Source organism: Fukomys damarensis, unplaced genomic scaffold (assembly GCF_012274545.1).
Source record: "Fukomys damarensis isolate Sample0158 unplaced genomic scaffold, DMR_v1.0_HiC HiC_scaffold_18, whole genome shotgun sequence".
NCBI classification, from domain to species: Eukaryota; Metazoa; Chordata; class Mammalia; order Rodentia; family Bathyergidae; genus Fukomys; species Fukomys damarensis.
In genome coordinates, this window is record NW_022900930.1 from 16,824,829 (window position 1) to 16,830,678 (window position 5,850).

Genomic DNA, 5,850 nt, shown 5'->3' on the forward strand with positions numbered 1-5,850 from the left:
TGAGGAGCCCGGTCGCGCGCCGTCTGCACGCGCGTCTGGGCACCTAGCGAGGGTGTGGGTTCAAACCCCGGCGACTGGTGAGCCCCACAGTGCCGCCGTGAACGTTTCTGTACAAGTTTTTGCGTGGATAAGTTTTGCTGTCTTTCAGGGGTGCACAGTGGACCCTCAGGTTACCACCGGCCTGTCATACGACCAACTTAATGAGGTTAATGGAAGATGCCGTCTGCACGCGCGTCTGGGCACCTAGCGAGGGTGTGGGTTCAAACCCCGGCGACTGGTGAGCCCCACAGTGCCGCCGTGAACGTTTCTGTACAAGTTTTTGCGTGGATAAGTTTTGCTGTCTTTCAGGGGTGCACAGTGGACCCTCAGGTTACCACCGGCCTGTCATACGACCAACTTAATGAGGTTAATGGAAGATTCATCTGCCTCTTGTTATCTACAGCGTGACCCAGGTAAACAGCCACATCTCAGCTGCATTGACTTCATAACCAACCCTCAAGTCAAGGACCCACTGTATTCTGAAGCTTAATTGCTCTTATAGGGTAACTGTTTACCTGTTGGAGGAAGGGCCCGAGTTTTTTGTAAAGCAACCACACGATTTTATATGCTACCAGCAATATATGAGGAATCCAGGTTCTTCACACCTTTGCGAACCCTTGTATCCTTTATTCTAGTTGTCCTGTGACGCGTTGTCTTACGGTGCTGATATGTTTCTCTGATTGCTGGTGATGTTGAGAATCTGGTTTCTTGGGAGAAATGTTTATTCAGATCCTGAATCCATTTACTGATTGAATTGTCTTTTTATTACTGACTTGTAAGATTTTATGCGTTCTATTTTAAATCTCTTATCAGGTTCATAATATGCCACCGATGGTAAATGTGAATTCATTTCTAGACTCTTAAGTTTCATTCCATTATTTTATGTGCCTGTCCTTAGAATGGGACTACACGGTTTTGAATAATTATAGACAAGGCTTGCTGTTATTGTGATGACATTTTGCTATACTTCACTTAATTATAGAATTATTTATTTGGGCAAGTTTTATGGGAATAAAGGTTTACTGTACTTAGTATTGTAGTGAGTTTTAAAACTGAAGATCGTTTTGACTATTCTAGGCCAGCTGAATTTTCATATAAATTTTAGGATTAGTTTGTTTCTGCAAAAACATTAGGTATTTTGATGGGAATTCTGTTGAAAATCTGTAGATTAATTTGAATTTTACCATTTTGACAATATTGAGTCTTCCAATCCATGAACATGGATGACTTTCCATTTACTTAAGTAGTCGTTAATTTCTTTGTACAATGTGTTGCAATTTTTTAGGTGTACAGGTCTTGAATTTATTTAGTTAAATTTATACATTTTTTTTCCTTTTGATTCTATTGTAAATGAAAGATCGAACTCAGGACCGTAGGCTTGCCAGGCAGGCATGGTACCACTGAGCTACATCCCCAGCTCTGGAATTGTGTTCTTTATTGTATTTTCAAATTGCTCATTGCCACTATGTAGAAATATGACTAATTTTTGTACAGTGAGCCTGTATCCTCAAGACTTGCATTTACAGTGGACCCTTGTTACAACCGGCCTGACATAGGACCAACTTGGACTAATTAGATTAATGGAAGATTCATCTGCCTGTTGTTATCTGTAGTGTGTGCCTAGGTAAACATCCAGCTGTATTGACTTATAATCAGTCCTCCCTCAGGGATCATAAGTCAAGGGTCCACTGTATTCTAGTAGTTTTTTAATTAGATTCCTTAGGGTTTTCTATTTATAGTGCTGTGCTATTACTTCTTGTCCAGTTTAGATGCTTTTTATTTCGTTTTTTGCCTGATTGTCTTGGCTAGAACCTCCCGATATTATTAACCCTCTACGGGATTTTCACTTTCTCACTTCAGTTCTAGATGCTTTTACTTTTTTTTTTTTTTCCAGAATTCAAACACTGCTTTATTCTTTTTTTCTTTTCCTTTTAAATTATTTTATTACTACATTTTAGGTATACAATACATTTACATTTATCATTGGGAATTTGTACCTTTACATGATGTTTCTTGGTAGATGCTTTCACTCTCTCATTTTTTTTTTTTTTTCTTTTGGTACCAGAGATCGAACTTGGGTCCTTGTGCTTGCAAGGTAGGCAAACGCTTTAACTCTTGCTTAGTTTTGATAACATCTTTAACTCAGTTTTCTGTACAATTTTCTAGGAAAATAGTAAATTGTATTTAAATTATAAATATTGGTTATTGTTTAGTGTTCTGTGATTGTTTATTTCTCTGTAATTCTAAAGCCCAAACTCAATAGCTCTTAAGAAATAATTATTCAAAGTTATGTAATGTTTTAGTTCGCTTCATATTTATATCATGTCTTGTCCATAGTTGCTTTCTTTTCTGAGAAGAAAAAGCCAAGCCTATATGCGGATTATTTTGAAGTTGAGTTAGCTGGCGAATCATTGTCTTTATTACAGAGTGGCACTGGAGTTGTGTTAAAAGAATACGTGTGGACATTACCAGATTAAGCACTCATTGCACTACTCCCAAATCAGGAAAGCAATGGTCAGAAAATCAATAAAATGTAAAACACAGTGTCCTGTTACAGTGGAGTATATTTATACATTTTAAAAAGTAAAACAAGACCAGGTGTGGTAGCACTTGCCTATAATTCCAGCTACTTGGGACACAGGATGATCACAAGTTTAATTCCAGCAGGAGCAAATTAGCAAGACCCTATCTCAAAAATGAAAAAAGGCTGGGACTGTAACTGTGGCATGTAGCCCATACATAAGACCTGGGTTCAAACACTAATGCCACTGCCAAAAAAAAAGAAAAAAATGCTGCTGCAACCAAAATAAGTCTCAGGTGCTTTATATTTTAGCAATTAAGGAAAGTCATTTACCAGTGGAGAGTTAACTAAATGGTTGATTGTAGCAGTACAAGAAATAAATCCAGAGAAAGTTGTTTGACATATTTTTAAGTAGAGCAGCTGTCCAGAATTTTGGAAGTAACAAAGAACAAGCGAATGGCTTAGGTTTTACTTGCTCCCAATTAAAGAATAAGGCAAATGATGTTGAGTGGGTTTCCTTGGCTCTTACAGTTATTGATACTAATCATTTGTTATTCATTAGCAATCGGTGCCAAATGCTAAATGACCGGAGAAATCATCTATAAAGTCTGTGTATTCAAAGAAGTTGAGAAAACAATTTCGTGTAGTTTAAAATTATTCGCTAAGATACATGACAGTTGACAGTGGTAAAAATATCTGAACAGAAAAAATTAAGTTGAGCAAATTTACAAAACTTGAGAAAATGAAAGATCCTTAAAGCATGTAGTATTAGTTGTTTATTGTCAGAAACATTGTGGAAAATACAATCTAACATGTTGAGCTGACAGTGTAAGCCATGAACTTCTTTTGCTCGTGGGCTGAAACATTATCAATTTTGTAAATTTTAATTAGAAATAGAAGCTGAATTCCCGACTTTTTTATATGATATAACCATTAGTGGGCTTTGTATCAGTTAAGTTGTGCCTAACTTGAGCTCAGAGTTGAGACTGAATTTTTTAACAAGACGTTCCTCGGCTTTACAAATCAGCTTTTGCTATGTACTTGATATTGTTCGATTCAGCTCCGTATCACAAGGCAAACGTTTCCTTAAATGAGAAACTTATGTTGTGCTATGATCATTTTAAAAGCAGTTAATATTTGAATCACAGGTGATAGAAAATTTCTTTCTATACTTCCTGTGCTATTGAAAGTTAAAACAAGATTATGAGGTTTCCATTCCTACACAGATACATAGTAGATATATTTTTTAGCTTAACCTATATTTCCCTTACTTTTCTCCTTCCCTGCCCTACTCTCCCTTCTCTTGTAGATTTATATGCATGTAGATATACTATTTTCCAGTACAGGGACTGAACACAGGGCTTCTGCACTGAGCTACATACTCAGCTCTATTTATTTTATTTTTCAAACAGGGTCTCAAGTCACTAAATTGCCCAGTCTGGGCTGGGACTTATGACCCTCCACAGCCAGCCTCCCAGAGTGCTGAGATTACAGGCATGGATTACCACACCCACCTTGATTTATGCTTTTTAAATAACAAATTTTTTTGCTGGATATGGTAATCCCAGCTACTATGGGACACTGAGGCGGAAAGATTGCAAGGTCTAGGCCAGCCCAAAAAACTTAGAGAGATCCTGTGTCAAAATAAAAAATAAAACCTGATGTAGGAAGTAGCTTAGTGTTCTTTGATTCATTCCCTAGTACTGGAAAAAAAAATTTTGTTTGTTTGTTTTGCTTCTGCAGTATTGGGTCTCTAGAGGAAAGGAGAAAAACATACTTGGCATCTCGAACCAGCAATGAAACAGTCATAATCTATAGTGTTTGGGGGGATAATTTTGTGGTAGGAGAAAATTCAGTTTTGAACTTGAGCTTGCACAACTCTCCCTGCATCACTGTCGTTCATTCATTGTCTGCAGTCCTGACCTCAGTGTGGGGGCTGTGCTCACATCCGGGAGCAGAGTTTGTTAGTGAGGAGAGACACAGTGATAATGCTGTCATAAATATGGCAATGGAGATTTGTACAAAGGCTGTAGGAGCATAGAGGGGATGACTATTTTCATACGGAAAGTAAAAAAGTATTTAAAGTGGATATTAGAAGTTAAAACCAGAAACTCCCCAGGTTAGGAAAAGGGCATCCCAGGAAGAGGGCATAGTCTGGCCTGGGCGTGGAAGGGTGAGAGGTCATTGGAGGTGTCTGCATTAGCAGGAGTGTCAGGGATGAGGCTGGGGTGGTAAACTATGGGCAGATTAGGAAAGATCCTGTGTAGCGTGCCCTAAAAATCTGCTTTAGCATGCAAATGCCAGGACAGGTACAAGAGAGTTGCTTAGAAATTTAGGTGATATTACATCCTATCAAAGTCATTTTCTTGGATACTAAGCTTACCTAAAAGAAACATTTTCTATCTACATTCTTGTTTACTCTATATTTGTGACATTAAAAACTAAAATATAACAAATGACACTTCTGCAAACTGAATTGAGACCTTAATACTTTCCTTTTTTTCTTTTTTGGTACCAGAGATCAAACTTGGGCCCTTGCGTTTATGAGGCAAGAGGTTGCGCTGGAACCACTGAGCCGAATCTCTGGCAAGACTTTAATACTTAAAGATTTAGAAGTTATCTTGTGAGGACAGAATTTTTGTAAATTCCCTTTTATGTATACTTTACATGTATCTGAACTGATTACCCTGAAAACTGTAAACCTTCCCTGAACAGGAACTTAATTGATTCTGCGTTTTTCTGTGTGTACATGTATACGTGCACACACACACACACACACACACATTTATACGCCTACATTGACACACATTTATACATATACATACGGTACATGTATATTTCTTCCCTTCCTGCCTGACTGGCTTGGTTCCTACACCAAAATCCTTGGCTCCGCTCTAATCCTTTTCTTCTCTGAACTATAAATGGATCTTGAGCTCTGGGAGAGAAGTACGGCGTGCACGTGCATTTGAGTGACAGTCCTCGTGTCCCTGTAGGTCGTTCTTTTCAGCCAAGTGTGTAGATTTTTGTGGCATGCACGGGCATCTGTGAGGAGGAAGGAGACTCCTGTTCGCCCGGCCTGACCAGTCACATCAATGTAGAGATCCGGGAACCATGGTCTCGTCACCCTCTGTCCCACAGAATCCACCGAGCATTTCTTTGCTGCTGCTCGCTGGGTGCTCGGCCTCTGCTCTTCTGTTTGTACCTGTGTGTGTTGTGTCACCTGGACTAGATTCCATGCCCCCTGGGGAGCCAGGCAGCTTCGAGCATATGATTGATGTGATTACCTGGAC